The sequence below is a fragment of the Petromyzon marinus genome, chromosome 42 (assembly GCF_048934315.1).
Source record: "Petromyzon marinus isolate PM22_M1 ecotype Great Lakes invasive population chromosome 42, UKy_Petmar_22M1.pri1.0, whole genome shotgun sequence".
In the NCBI taxonomy this organism is placed as follows: Eukaryota; Metazoa; Chordata; class Hyperoartia; order Petromyzontiformes; family Petromyzontidae; genus Petromyzon; species Petromyzon marinus.
Genome location: NC_133708.1, coordinates 6805143 through 6820011, shown reverse-complemented (window position 1 = coordinate 6820011; position 14869 = coordinate 6805143). Strand labels below are relative to the sequence as shown.

The 14869-nt window shown below is 50.8% G+C and overlaps 1 protein-coding gene across 1 annotated transcript in view; it reads left to right on the top strand.

The window, feature by feature from the left end:
* Positions 1-552: 552 nt before the first annotated feature.
* LOC116951164 (uncharacterized) overlaps positions 553-14869 on the top strand; it is a 93025-nt gene continuing 78708 nt past the window's right edge. Inside the window, exon 1 of the mRNA XM_076073476.1 lies at positions 553-740. The gene's annotated coding sequence lies outside the window, so the exon portion shown is untranslated. The remainder of the gene's footprint in view (positions 741-14869) is intronic.

The following is a 14869-nucleotide window of genomic DNA, read 5'->3' as shown; positions in this document are numbered from 1 at the left end:
ACGAAAACTTCAAATCGTAGTTTTTGTTTTTTATTTTAATTATGTTTTTATTCGCTTTATTTATAATTTTTCTACCTACGTTACTTTACCGAAAGAACCAAACAATATAAACTTCAGGGATCATTTTTTAAAAATAATAATAAACACTATTCGTGGTTTTATCGCTCGCGAGAATGACGAAGTTTTCTCGCTTTCGTGGAGTTGTTGACGTTTACAGCCATGTAATGTTTGTGTCGTGACATACGACGTCACTACGGTGTCGGGACTACGAGCGTAGGGACATGTGACGTCACTACCGTGTCGGGACTGTTCGAGCGCAGGGACATGTGACGTCACTACTGTGTCGAGACTGTACGAGCGTAGGGACATGTGACGTCACTACCGTGTCGGGACTACGAGCGTAGGGACACATGACGTCACTACTGTGTCGGCTCGGTATGGGTGCTGTAGGCGGGGGTGTCACGGGGGTCGTGTCAGGCCGTGACACTCTGCGTGAACCCAACAGGACACGTGACCAGACAAAGGTGGGGCTAGGGGCCACAGGGGGGAGCTTGGAGGGTCACGTGGTTGGGGGCCCGGATCTTCTAGAAGGATCGAGAAGGGGGGCGTGGCCTGGGGCGGAGCCGGCCACTCCACGCGCGTTATAAGCAGGCGGGTGTGAACAGAGAGCTGGGCTGTTCAACCCTGGGATGAAGACGCCATCAGCGGTCCTCGAGTCTCCGATCGTCGTTCGTGACCAGGTAGCCCGCCACCTGCCCTGGTCACGCTGTGCAGTATTCCCCGAGTGTTAGTGAGGTTAGGAACGGTGGTCACCACCTTAGGGGTCGTCCATAAATGACGTCACGCACCTGGGGGGGCGGGGGGGGGGTTAGACATTTGTGACGATATGTGACGGGGGGGGTGAGAAATGTTTTCTCCTACAACATCAGAGTGCAGCGCCACATTAAATACGCACTACAATGACAATAGTTTAAAGCGATTTTGGGGGGGGGGGGGGCAGAGCTTTGTGACGTCATATTTGAGGGGGGTCTGACTCTTTGTGACGCCGTGTGACGAGGGGGGGGGTCAAAAATCGTCCAAAATCGCGTGACGTCATTTATGGACGGCCCCTTATGTAAAGTGTTCACGTTGGTTGTTATGTCTTAATAAATAGTGTTGCCTCCAAGTTGAGTGCGCGCCTCAATTGAACCCACTAAAGTTGTAATAATGCGACATGTAAACATTCCTTCACATGGGGGGGGGGGGGCTTTGCGTGACTTGGCCTACCCCAAGCACCATCGACCTTACAGCACCCCTCTCTCATCTCGCCACTTGGTTTCGCCCATCCTGGTCGCTTCAGGTTCACACGCATCACGTGGTGCGTTTGCACCAATCACGGAACCGCACACCAGCTCTCGCGGGTATTTTTATATGGGGGGACGACGACTGATTGCGCATGCGCACACGGGAGGAGGGGGGGGGGATTGCGGGGGAGGGGGCCTCTGTGAGGGGAGTCTCAGTGGGGAGGGGTGAGGGGGGAGAGGGAGGGGGGAGTGAGAGGGGGAGAGGGAGGGGGGAGTGAGAGCGGGAGGAGGGGGCGTGAGAGCGGGAGGAGGGGGCGTGAGAGAGGAAGGAGGGGGAGTGAGAGAGGGGGAGAGGGAGGAGGGGGAGGGAGGGGGGAGTGAGGGAGGGGAGAGGGAGGGGGGGGAGGGAGTGAGAGGGAGGGGGGAGTGAGAGAGGGAGGGGGGATGAGAGAGGGAGGGGGGAGTGTTCGTGGGGAGGGGGGATGAGAGAGGGAGGGGGGAGTGAGAGGGGAGTCTCAGTGGGGAGGGGGATGAGAGAGGGAGGGGGGAGTGAGAGAGGGAGGGGGGAGTGAGAGGGGAGTGCTCAGTGGAGAGCGGTGGGGAGGATTGGGAGGGAGGAGAGTGAGGATGGAGGGGCATGGGGGAGGGAGACGTGAGGAGGCAGATAAGGGAGTCAGTGAGGGTTGGGGAAGGTGAAGGGTGAATGGAGGATGGGCTAGCCTTAAACAAACATCCGTCAAACCCTGCCTGGGGGTGGTGTGTGTGGGGTTGGGGTGTGTGTAGGGTTGGTGTGTGTGTAGGGTTGGTGTGTGTGTAGGGTTGGCGTGTGTGGGGTTGGTGTGTGGTGTGTGTGGGGGTGGTGTGTGGGGTTGGTGTGTGTAGTGTGTGTGGGGTTGGTGTGTGTGTAGGGTTGGTGTGTGTGGGGTTGGTGTGTGTGGTGTGGGTGGGGTTGGTGTGTGTGGGGTTGGTGTGTGGTGTGTGTAGGGGTGGTGTGTGGGGTTGGTGTGTGTGTAGGGTTGGTGTGTGTGTGGTGTGTGTGGGGTTGGTGTGTGTGTAGGGTTGGTGTGTGTGGTGTGGGTGGGGTTGGTGTGGGTGGTGTGTGTGGGGTTGGTGTGTATGGTGTGTGTGGGGTTGGAGTGTGTGGTGTGTGTGTGGGGTTGGTGTGGTGTGTGTGGGGTTGGTGTGTGTGGGGATGGTGTGCGTGGGGTTGGTGTGTGTGGATGGTGTGTGGTGTGTGTAGGGTTGGAGTGTGTGGTGTGTGTGGGTTTGGTGGGTGGTGTGTGTGGGGTTGTGGTGTGTGGTGCGTGTGGTATGTGTGGGGTTGGTGGGTGTGTGGTGTGCGTGGTATGTGTGGGGTTGGTGGGTGTGTGGTGTGCGTGAGGTGTCTGTGTGGTGTGTGTGTGTGGTGTCTGTGTGTGGTGTGTGTGTGTGGTGTGTCTGTGTGTGGTGTGTCTGTGTGTGTGGTGTGTGTGTTAGACTGGGTACTTGGCACTGTGTGTAAACACCGTAAGCCCGGCGTTGTTTCGTCAACACCGCCCTCTTACGCCGCCTCGCCAGCTGTAATGAGTCTTTAGCGACTGTACGGGAGACCTGTTGCTTTGCGTGACGATGACATGGGTGGTTGTTGTTGGGGTGGTGCTGACGATGTGTGTGTGCGTATTGTGACCAGGGGTTTTTTGGTGATTGTTGGGGAGCGGTGGCGCAGTGATCAGGCGCGCTGGGCCACGATACCGGCGACCCGAGTTCAATTCATCGGCAAATAAATTAACCGGTCCTGGGCATCCCCGCGGTCGGCTCAGCCTTAAAATTAGTGCGTGCCAAGCGCGTCGTGTAAAACGTCAGCACTGGGAAGACAAAGGCGGCCGGGCGTGGTGTTTTCCCACCCACTCCCTTCGCGTGCCGTGCCAGCCTCGAAACGTGCTGCTCGCTACCAGCCCTTGCCCCCCCCCTCCCCAACAGTTCCGTGAAGGCGACGACACAACTGGGTGTTTGTAAGAGGTGGTGGTGGGTGGGGGGCAATCTTTCGTCTTCTTTGTTCTGCGTCTGTGTGAGTTGCGGTGTGAAGCGTCTTTTTGTTTTTCTGCCTGGCAAAGTGACACCCCCCACCCCCCCCCCAACTCTCTCTCTCCACCACCCTCTCTCCCCACGTCCGCACGCCTGCCGCATGCGTTCAGTGGCAAGCGGCAATCGGCAGTCCGAGTGAGTGGCAATGCCGCCAACGTGGCTTTGAGAAGTCCCATGCGGACGGGGTGTTGGTGGGCAGGTAACGCTGATTCGGGTCAGCTGATGAACCACGCAATGGCACCGTCCCATCCGCCAGAGTGGCCAACGGAGGCGATGGCCAGAGAAGTATGCGGAGACCACCAGGGGATTGGAGGCGATGATGTCTTCTGGCCAAAGCCCCCATGTTTGGTGGAGCCAGGGGAACGAACCTCCCCCTCTCTCCGCTCATAGATTCCACAGAAACGGGTCATTGACCGCAGCGAGCCGCCGCTGAATGTCCGAGTGTCTGGGTTGCTCACTGGGAAGGAGGAGAGGCTGCCACTTCTCTATCGGGAGCTGGACCAGTAACCGTGTGTGCCTCTGTCGACTGCGGGAGCTCCAGTGGACACTGGCTCTGACTCCAGCCACTTTAAAACTTGTCTACTCCAGACAGAATAAACAACAGGAAGCGGTGATTTCGTGTGATTAAAGCAGCGAAAGGGGTAAATTGGCGTGGTGGGGAATTGTAGACTTCTGTGAGCTCCCCTCCCAGTCAACAGGTGAGGAAACGTAGTCGTGGTTGTCAATGCCCCCTGCCCCACCGAAGATTAAAACCTTTCGGGGATTGCAGGCAAGGCTGATTAGTCATTTGCCTTCCGTGATCTCTCCAATGTGTTGGTTAAAGCGGCCTCCTTGGAATGGCCTCGGCATCCTATTAAGTTACTTGAATACCCAAGTGGGTGATCATGATGCCATATACTTCAGTGAAAGCGATATTGGAGGCATGGGCCAGACTAGTTCCAACAATAATGGTGCAGTCGTGTGCAGCCCATTTGGCGTTTTATAATCACCACCGACACAAACTGATCATCATTGGCGCATCCACATAAGATACACACGGTAGGCTTTCGCGACCAATATTCATAAAGGTTTTTGGGTTATATCGCGTTATTTATAAATGTGTCGTAACCCTCCACCACCCGACACGGCCAAACAGTAAAAAAAAATGTGTCACGTTTACAAAAGACAAATAGTTCACTACTCTAGCCCACCGGTGTGTTCAAGTGGGAATCCACAACATTTACAATTTTGAGTACGACGTTTCGCTTCATCGGGCAATTGCGCATGATGTTGATTCACTCTTCAACACACCGGTGGGCTAAAGTAGTGAACTATTTGTCTTTTGTAAACGTGACAATTTTTTTACTGTTTGGCCGTGTCGGGTGGTGGAGGGTTACGACACATTGATATATAACGCCATCTAACCCAAAACCCTTTATTATGAGATAGATACACGCAGCAACTTCTGCTGATCTGTGTAATGGTTCTTGTGGCCTGTAATGTCCCATTGTGAATTTCTCGAGCGGAATTAGCGTCAGCTACACCGTATTTGTATCTGGAAGCTGCCTGGCCAGTCGCTCCCCACAAAGCTCTGGGTCTTCCCAGCCACAATAGTGCTGCTGTAGCCTGCATGCCCAGCCACCGCATGCCCAAAGAACTTCTATTTGGACGGATAGATGAGGTTAAACGGGCACGGCACGGGGCTAGAGAAGAGATGGAGTGATGTGGTACAGGAGGACGTGGAGCTGAGTGGACTTGCCGATGACTGGTACCAGCGGTGTCAAGATCGGCCTCTGTGGAGGAGGCTCGTGAAGGATGCTACTGGGCAGTTGGAGGCAGTCGCCCTCAAACAACAACGGAGGAGCGACGCTCACAACAACGAGCGGAACGCCGGGTGGCTAAAGCACACCAAGTTGGCACAGTAGGGGGCACAGGTGGTGCATCGGCCAGTCGTCTCAGTCATCTCAGTCAGTCGACCCGTGGTACCTGGGTCTGCCCCGTGACCTGCCAGCGGGCGTTCGACACTTCACGTGGCCTCAAAGTGCACCTAGCCTGGCACAAGCGTCGTGACGTCACCACCAGTGGCAAACTGCGGTTGTTGTAGCTTGTGTTTGAGTGTACGTGAGTGAGTGTGTGTGAGAGTTGAATCTATCTGTGTGTGAGGGTTGTATGTATCTGTGAGTGTGTGTGTGAGAGTTGTATGTATCTGTGTGTGTGAGAGTTGTATGTATCTGTGAGTGTGTGTGAGAGTTGTATGTGTGTGTGTGTGAGAGTTGTATGTATCTGTGAGTGTGTGTGAGAGTTGCATGTATCTGTGTGTGTGTGTGTGAGAGTTGTATGTATCTGTGAGTGTGTGTGTGAGAGTTTGTATGTATCTGTGTGTGTGTGAGAGTTGTATGTATCTGTGAGTGTGTGAGAGTTGTATGTATCTGTGAGTGTATGAGAGGTGTATGTATCTGTGAGTGTGTGTGAGAGAGAGTTGTATGTATCAGTGAGTGTGTGTGAGAGGTGTATGTATCTGTGAGTGTGTGAGAGTTGTATGTATCTGTGCGTGTGTGTGTGAGTTGTATGTATCTGTGAGTGTGTGAGAGTTGTATGTATCGGTGTGTGTGTGAGAGTTGTATGTATCTGTGAGTGTGTGTGAGAGTTGTATGTATCTGTGAGTGTGTGTGTGTGAGAGTTGTATGTATCTGTGAGTGTGTGTGTGAGAGTTGTATGTATCTGTGCGTGTGTGTGAGAGTTGTATGTATCTGTGTGTGTGCGTGAGAGTTGTATGTATCTGTCAGTGTGTGAGAGAGTTGTATGTATCTGTGTGTGTGTGTGAGAGTTGTATGTATCTGTGTGTGTGAGTTGTATGTATCCGTGAGTGTGTGTGAGAGAGTTGTATGTATCTGTGAGTGTGTGTGAGAGTTGTATGTATCTGTGAGTGAGTGTGTGAGAGTTGTATGTATCTGTGTGTGTTAGAGTTGTATGTATCTGTGTGTGTTAGAGTTGTATGTATCTGTGTGTGTGAGTTGTATGTATCTGTGTGTGTGTGAAAGTTGTATGTATCTGTGTGTGTGAGTTGTATGTATCTGAGTGTGTGAGAGGTGTATGTATCTGAGTGTGTGAGAGTTGTATGTATCTGTGTGTGTGAGAGTTGTATGTATCTGAGAGTTGTATGTATCTGTGAGTGTGTGAGAGGTGTATGTATCTGTGAGTGTGTGTGAGAGGTGTATGTATCTGTGAGTGTGTGAGAGGTGTATGTATCTGTGAGTGAGTATTTGAGAGTTGTATGTATATGTAAGTGAGTGTGTGAGAGTTGTATGTATCTGTGAGTGTGTGAGAGTTGTATGTATCTGTGTGTGTGAGAGTTGTATGTATCTGTGTGTGTGTGAGAGTTGTATTATCTGTGTGTGTGAGAGTTGTATGTATCTGTGAGTGTGTGTGTGTGAGAGTTGTATGTATCTGTGTGTATGAGAGTTGTATGTTTCTGTGAGTGAGTGTGTGAGAGTTGTATGTATCTGTGAGTGAGAGAGAGTTGTATGTTTCTGTGAGTGAGTGTGTGAGAGTTGTATGTATCTGTGAGTGTGTGTGTGTGAGAGTTGTATGTATCTGTGTGTGTGTGAGAGTTGTATGTATCTGTGTGTGTGTGAGAGTTGTATGTTTCTGTGAGTGTGTGAGAGTTGTATGTATCTGTGAGTGTGTGAGAGGTGTATGTATCTGTGTGTGTGAGTTGTATGTATCTGTGCGAGTTATATGTATCTGTGTGTGTGAGAGTTGTATGTATCTGTGAGTGTGAGAGTTGTATGTATCTGTGAGTGTGTGTGAGAAAGTTGTATGTATCTGTGAGTGTGTGAGAGGTGTATGTATCTGTGTGTGTGAGTTGTATGTATCTGTGCGAGTTATATGTATCTGTGTGTGCGAGAGTTGTATGTATCTGTGAGTGTGAGAGTTGTATGTATCTGTGAGTGTGTGTGAGAAAGTTGTATGTATCTGTGAGTGTGTGAGAGTTGTATGTATCGGTGTGTGTGTGAGAGTTGTATGTATCTGTGAGTGTGTGAGAGTTGTATGTATCTGTGAGTGTGTGTGAGAGTTGTATGTATCTGAGTGTGTGTGTGCGAGTTGTATGTGTCTGTGAGTGAGTGTGTGAGAGTTGTATGTATCTGTGAGTGTGTGAGAGTTGTATGTATCGGTGTGTGTGTGTGAGAGTTGTATGTATCTGTGAGTGTGTGTGAGAGTTGTATGTATCTGTGAGTGTGTGTGAGAGTTGTATGTATCTGTGAGTGTGTGTGAGAGTTGTATGTATCTGTGAGTGTGTGTGTGTGAGAGAGTTGTATGTATCTGTGAGTGAGTGTGAGAGAGAGTTGTATGTATCTGTGAGTGTGTGTGAGAGTTGTATGTATCTGTGAGTGTGTGTGAGAGAGAGTTGTATGTATCTGTGAGTGTGTGTGTGAGAGAGTTGTATGTATCGGTGTGTGTGTGTGTGAGAGAGTTGTATGTATCTGTGAGTGTGTGAGTGTATGAGCGTTGTATCTATCTGTGAGTGAGTGTGAGAGTTGTATGTATCTGTGAGTGTGTGTGTGAGAGTTGTATGTATCGGTGTGTGTGTGTGAGAGAGTTGTATGTATCTGTGAGTGTGTGAGTGTATGAGCGTTGTATCTATCTGTGAGTGAGTGTGAGAGTTGTATGTATCTGTGCGTGTGTGTGAGAGTTGTATGTATCTGTGAGTGTGTGAGTGTATGAGCGTTGTATCTATCTGTGAGTGTGTGTGTGAGAGTTGTATGTATCTGTGAGTGTGTGAGAGTGCATGCGTGGGTGTCGTGGGAGGGAGAATAGTATTCGGCGTGTCGATTAGGGATGTGTGTCTGTGTGTGTGTCTGTGTGTGTGCACGTGTCATGGGTGAGCGTGTGTGGTGAGGACAGTACATGTATCAGGGTGTGTCTGTGTGTGTTAAGTTCTTCTACAGCAGTGTTTGGGTATGTGTATGGGTGTGCATGCGGTTGAGTTGTGTGTGTGTGTGAGTATTGACGTGGGCTAGTGTATGAGTGTGCGTGTGTGGTTCTTTGTATGGTTTGTGTGTAGCAGGGTGTGTGGGTGGGTTTGCGTATGTGTGTATTGTTTGTGGGTCTGTGTAGGTGTAATGTTAAAGTATATAGGGGAAATATTTGTCTCGTAGGTTTTATGTATGGGTGGGTCTTGGTATGTGTGTGTGTATATGTCTCAATTTGTGTTTCAGGGTGTGCGTTTGTGTGTACGTGTGCATGGGTCAAGGTGTGTGTGTGTATGGTATTGTGTACGTGTCTGTTTTGGTGTTCATGTAAACTACATAGGTCTATGTTTATTGGTGTATCTGTGTGTTTATTGGTCTGTGTGTGTGTGTAGGGTAGCGGTAGTGTCGTGGTTAGCGCTGGGCTCTGCGCTATGAACCCGGCCACAGGAATTCGAGTCCCGCTCACGGCCAACACCCAGTGACGATTTTTTGGACCGGTCATTGCCGTCCCCTAGGTAGACTCAGCCTAAAATGAGTATCTGCGGTGTGTAAACATCGCTTTCGGGGAGACAAAGGCGGTCGGGCGTGGTGCTGGATACCCACCTCCTCGTGTGCCGTGCCGGCCTTCATAGGTGCTCGCTAACATCACTTGCCCCAACAGTCTGTTAAGGCTATACGGGGTATCTGTGTCTTTGTATACTGTATAGGCGTATGCATAGACGTGTGTGTGCCTCTGAGTCAGGATATGTGTGTGTATGGGTGTGTGTGGCTCTGGGTCAGGCTATGTGTGTGTGTGGATCTGTGTGTGGTTCTGTGTGTGTATGGTTCTGTGTGTGATTCTGTGTGTGTGGTTATGTGTGTGAGTGGTTCTGTGTGTGAGTGGTTCTGTGTGTGTGTGTGGTTCTGTGTGGTTATGTGTGTGTATGTGTGGTTCTGTTTGTGTGTGGTTCTGTGTGTGTGAGTGGTTCTGTGTGTATGTGTGGTTCTGTGTGTATGTGTGATTCTGTGTGTGAGTGATTCTGTGTGTGTGTGAGTGGTTCTGTGTGTGTGTGGTTCTGTGTGTGAGTGGTTCTGTGTGTGAGTGGTTATGTGTGTGAGTGGTTCTGTGTGTGAGTGGTTCTGTGTGTGAGTGGTTCTGTGTGTGTGTGGTTCTGTGTGTGTGTGGTTCTGTGTGTGTGTGTGGTTATGTGTGTGTGTGGTTCTGTGTGTGTGTGTGGTTATGTGTGTGTGTGTGGTTATGTGTGTGTGTGGTTCTGTCTGTGTGTGTGGTTCTGTCTGTGTGTGTGGATCTGTCTGTATGTGTGGTTCTGTGTGTGAGTGTGAGTGGTTCTGTGTGTGTGGTTCTGTGTGTGTGTGTGTGTGGTTCTGTGTGTGTGTGGTTCTGTGTATGTGTGTGGTTCTGTGTGAGTGGTTCTGTGTGTATGTGTGGTTCTGTGTGTATGTGTGGTTCTGTGTGTGAGTGGTTATGTGTGTGTATGGTTCTGTGTGTGTGGTTCTGTGTGTATGGTTGTGTGTGTGTGTGGTTCTGTGTGTGGTTGTGTGTGTGAGTGGTTCTGTGTGTATGTGTGGTTCTGTGTGTGTATGTGTGGTTCTGTCTGTGTGGTTCTGTGTCTGTGTGGGTGCGGTAGTGTAGAGGTTAGCAAACTTGCGCTATAAACACAGCGACCCGAGTTTGATTCCCCCCCCCCACGATCAACATCAGTGATGATTGTTATATTTCCTAAAATATGTCCTGGGCCTTTCGCAGGTAGGCTCAGCCTTGAATGAGTGCGGTGCGCAAACATCAGCGCTGGAGAGACAAAGGCGGCCCGGAGTGCTTTCTGACAGCACTTGCCCCAAATCCGTTGAAGTCTATGGGCGGGTGAAGTTGCTTGTGGCCACGCACAGTGAACCTGTGGCAATTCGTCTCGTCGCAGTCGGTGTTTAACAACGGCAGAAAATGTACCGGTAACCGCTTCGCGTTAAACCGGTTTTGCCGCAATAAACGCAGCATTGCTATATTTTCAACCGCCGTGTTATAATACAACTAAAGAGCGTACCGCGTGTACGTGCGTGTACGCATGTAAGTGTCCTTCGTGCATCTGAATGTTTACACATTCCCGTCAACCACACAACCTGCTCGGTACATTTCAGCCGCATTGGTTCAAGACAAGAACTCTGGACCCGCGGTCTGGCCTGTGAAAGCGGCTACCTCGCCCATGCCAACGTTGGGTCAACGTTGGCATACGACGCTCAGAAACGAGCAGAGCGAGGTGGCACAGGTGGTGCATTTTGCCAGTCAACTCTGTCAACCCACAACACCCACATCTGTTCCGTGACCTCCTCCTGCACCTAGCCTGGCACACCAACAACCCATAACACTCAGGTCTGTTCCGTGACCTCCTCCTGCACCTAGCCTGGCACACCAACAACACACAACACCCAGATCTGTTCCGTGACCTCCTGCACCTAGCCTGGCACACCAACAACCCATAACACTCAGGTATGTTCCGTGACCTCCTGCACCTAGCCTGGCACACCAACAACCCATAACACTCAGGTCTGTTCCGTGACCTCCTCCTGCACCTAGCCTGGCACACCAACAACCCACAACACCCAGATCTGTTCCGTGACCTCTTCCTCTCGCTCACAGCACTTGTCCCAACACGACTTTACGGGTGATCTTTGTACCCTGTGTGTGTGAGTAACTACGTCTCTTAATGACAGCTCAACAACTTATTCATGTTTATAATTGTTTCATCACGTTCCCTGATCATATCAAGCGGCGTGTTGAGAGATTATGCCGAGTCGCACGCGCTGACGACTGAACTGCCCACAGACTTTTAGTACAGTGCCCCAGGTAACTCACTCAAAAACTCACTGTGGGTGGGATTAGCAACTCTGACTGAAGCTATGTCGAGTAATATATATGTTTATTATTAATTTATTTCCTTTTAATGGCATACTACGACAAAAAATATCTGCTTTCAATCGTCACCGGGAGATCGATGCCAATTCCGGTAGAGACTGTCGGCCAAATTGCTCAGCCCTCTCAAATGAGACATTTTCAGGTGAATTTTCAAATATGGAACGATGACCCACAACGGCCCAGTCTTGCCAATGTTTTAACGTAGACCGCGAAGTTGTACGGTTAATCAAGCCGGAGTATTAATTGGGGCGGCCCACTGGTGCCGAACCGGGAATCTGTGGGCCGAGCCCCGCCAGGTCGCGCCACCGGCCCTTGTGAGAGCGGATTTTACAATGCGGTCCATGCCGCACATTCCTGCATCTGCGCGGACACGCACACACACACACGGGGCAACTGGCGCTCGAGGGAGGGGGTGGGTGGCCGGCACTTCGCTCGGCCGCATTCGTCTCCCTAACGGTAACGTTTAACGCACCGAACCAAGTGCTGTACTCATTTGAGGCTGAGTCGACCTAGAGGAGGCCCCGCGACCGGTTCAGATACTCGTCACTGGTTTTAGGCCATGAGCGGGAATCCAACTCGGGTGTGCCACGCTACACTACCGCTCCCCCAGTTCGCCTGCAAAAAAGACAAAGATCACCCGTATAGCCTGTAACAGACTGTTGGGGCAAGTGCTGTTAGCGAGCACCTATGAAGGCCGGAACGGCACACGAGGGGGTGGGTGGCCAGCACCACGCCCGGCCGCCTTTGTCTCCCCAGTGGTGCTGTTTTTAGGCACCGCACCAGGTACTCATTGGAGTCGACGACCCAGGGGAGTCCCAGGAATGGCTTAGAAGCCTTAGATAATCGTGTCTGATGTTGGCCGTGAGCGGGAATCTAACTCGGGTCGCCAGGTTTGAAACGCAGCACCCTAACCGCTGCTCTACCGCTCCCCATAGTTCACCTACACACACACTCCCACTCACATACACACACCCTTACCTACACCCACTCACCAACACATACATACTCACCCTTACCTACACACACACCCTTACCTACACCCACTCACCAACACACACACATGCACCCTTACCTACACCCACTCACCAACACACACACACATACTCACCCTTACCTACACCCACTCACCAACACACACACCCTTACCCACTCACCAACACACACACACCCTTGCCTACACCCACTCACCAACACACACACATACTCACCCTTACCTACACACACAACCTTACCAACACCCACTCACCAACACACACACTCACCTACACACACATACTCACCCTTACCTACACACACCCTTACCTACACCCACTCACCAACACACACACACCCTTACCTACACCCACTCACCTACACACACATACTCACCCTTACCTACACCCACTCACCTACACATACCCTTACCTACACCCACTCACCTACACACCCTTACCTACACCCACTCACCAACACACACATACTCACCCTTACCTACACCCACTCACCAACACACATACTAACCCTTACCTACACCCACTCAACTACACACACACCCTTACCTACACTCACTCACCAACACACACACTCACCCTTACCTACACCCACTCACCAACACACACATACTCACCCTTACCTACACCCACTCACCAACACACACATACCCTTACCTACACACACACACCCTTACCTACACCCACTCACCAACACACACATACTCACCCTTACCTACACCCACTCACCTACACACCCACACCCTTACCTATACCCACTCACCAACACACACATACTCACCCTTACCTACACTCACTCACCAATACACACACACTCACCTACACACACCCCCTTACCTACACCCACTCACCAACACACACAGACTCACCATTACCTACACCCACTCACCAACACACACATACTCACCCTTACCTACACCCACTCACCTACACACCCACACCCTTACCTACACCCACTCACCAACACACACACTCACCCTTACCTACACACACACCCTTACCAACACCCACTCACCAACACACACATACTCACCCTTACCTACACCCACTCACCAATACACACACACTCACCTACACACACACCCTTACCTACACCCACTCACCAACACACACATACTCACCCTTACCTACACCCACTCACCAATACACACACACTCACCTACACACACACTCTTACCTGCACCCACTCACCAACACACACATACTCACCCTTACCTACACCCACTCACCAACACACACATACCCTTACCTACACCCACTCACCTACACACCCACACCCTTACCTACACCCACTCACCAACACACACATACTCACCATTACCTACACCCACTCACCTACACACCCACACCCTTACCTACACCCACTCACCAATACACATATACTCACCCTTACCTACACCCACTCACCTACACACCCACACCCTTACCTACACCCACTCACCAACACACACACACACTCACCCTTACCTACACACACACCCTTACCTACACCCACTCACCAACACACACACACTCACCCTTACCTACACCCACTCACCAACACACACATACTCACCATTACCTACACCCACTCAACCAACGCCCACTCACCTACGCACACCGTTCACTGTTGCGTAATATTGTGGAACTAATGACAGAGGCTGCCACATGACGCACCCACCGCGTGCACACACCACACTGGGAGCGACCCGCACACAGAACCGTGGGGCACCCACTGTCAGGGTGAACTACCCTCATGAGCAGAGGGCAGCTCGTCCTACAGACGAGACGGAGTGACACACCCGAGTCAGGAGATATCACTCACACCTACACACTCACCACTCCCCAGAACTCAACGCTCACCAGACACTTGCGCGCATCACTCTCAAATACTCACCAGACACGCACCACTCGGCTAGAAACTCAACACTCACCAGAGACTTTAACACTCACCGGCTCACCGGACACTCATGCACGTCACTCAAAAAAAAAACTCACCAAACACGCCATTCACCAGACACTCGAACTCATCAAATACTCACCGCTTTCACCTGAACCTCGCAAGTGACCTACCTGCCAGACACCACTCACACTCTCGTGTGGAGAGTTGATGATGGCACAGTGTCCTGGCTATGCACTGCATGACTTGCATCCCACTGGGATTTTTGCACACACAGAGTTGGTGTACGGTGCTTTTTATGGAAGTTTTTGCTGTTTTTTCCTGGATTTTTCTGTTTGCGCGTAGTCACTTTAAGATGTTTTTTTTCTTCTTCATGTTGTTTTTGTTTGTTTGTTGTGGTTGCACCCGATTCAAGAGCCGAATGGCTCACAGGGCTATACCTAATAAAATGAAAACTGAAATCTGGCCTTACTCAGCAGTAGCAGCACATGGGGCTGCTGTGCCCGAAACGTGTTGCATTACTAACACGTGGATGACCCACGGCAACGTGATAAGGGAGAGCGGACGCACTCTGGGATGCACACTCATCCGCAGTGCGTTGTGTTGTCATCTCCACGTCTTGCCATTACACGCTTTTATTTAACTCACTGTCCGTTGTTGTTGTATCCTCAAATCTTGTAACTCAATGTTAACCCACTTCCCAATGTGGTATCGACTGCAAACTTGGTATACTTATGTCATACTGATGACAATACTAGATTCTATCATTAAAAAATGTAAAAAGTATTTTTAAA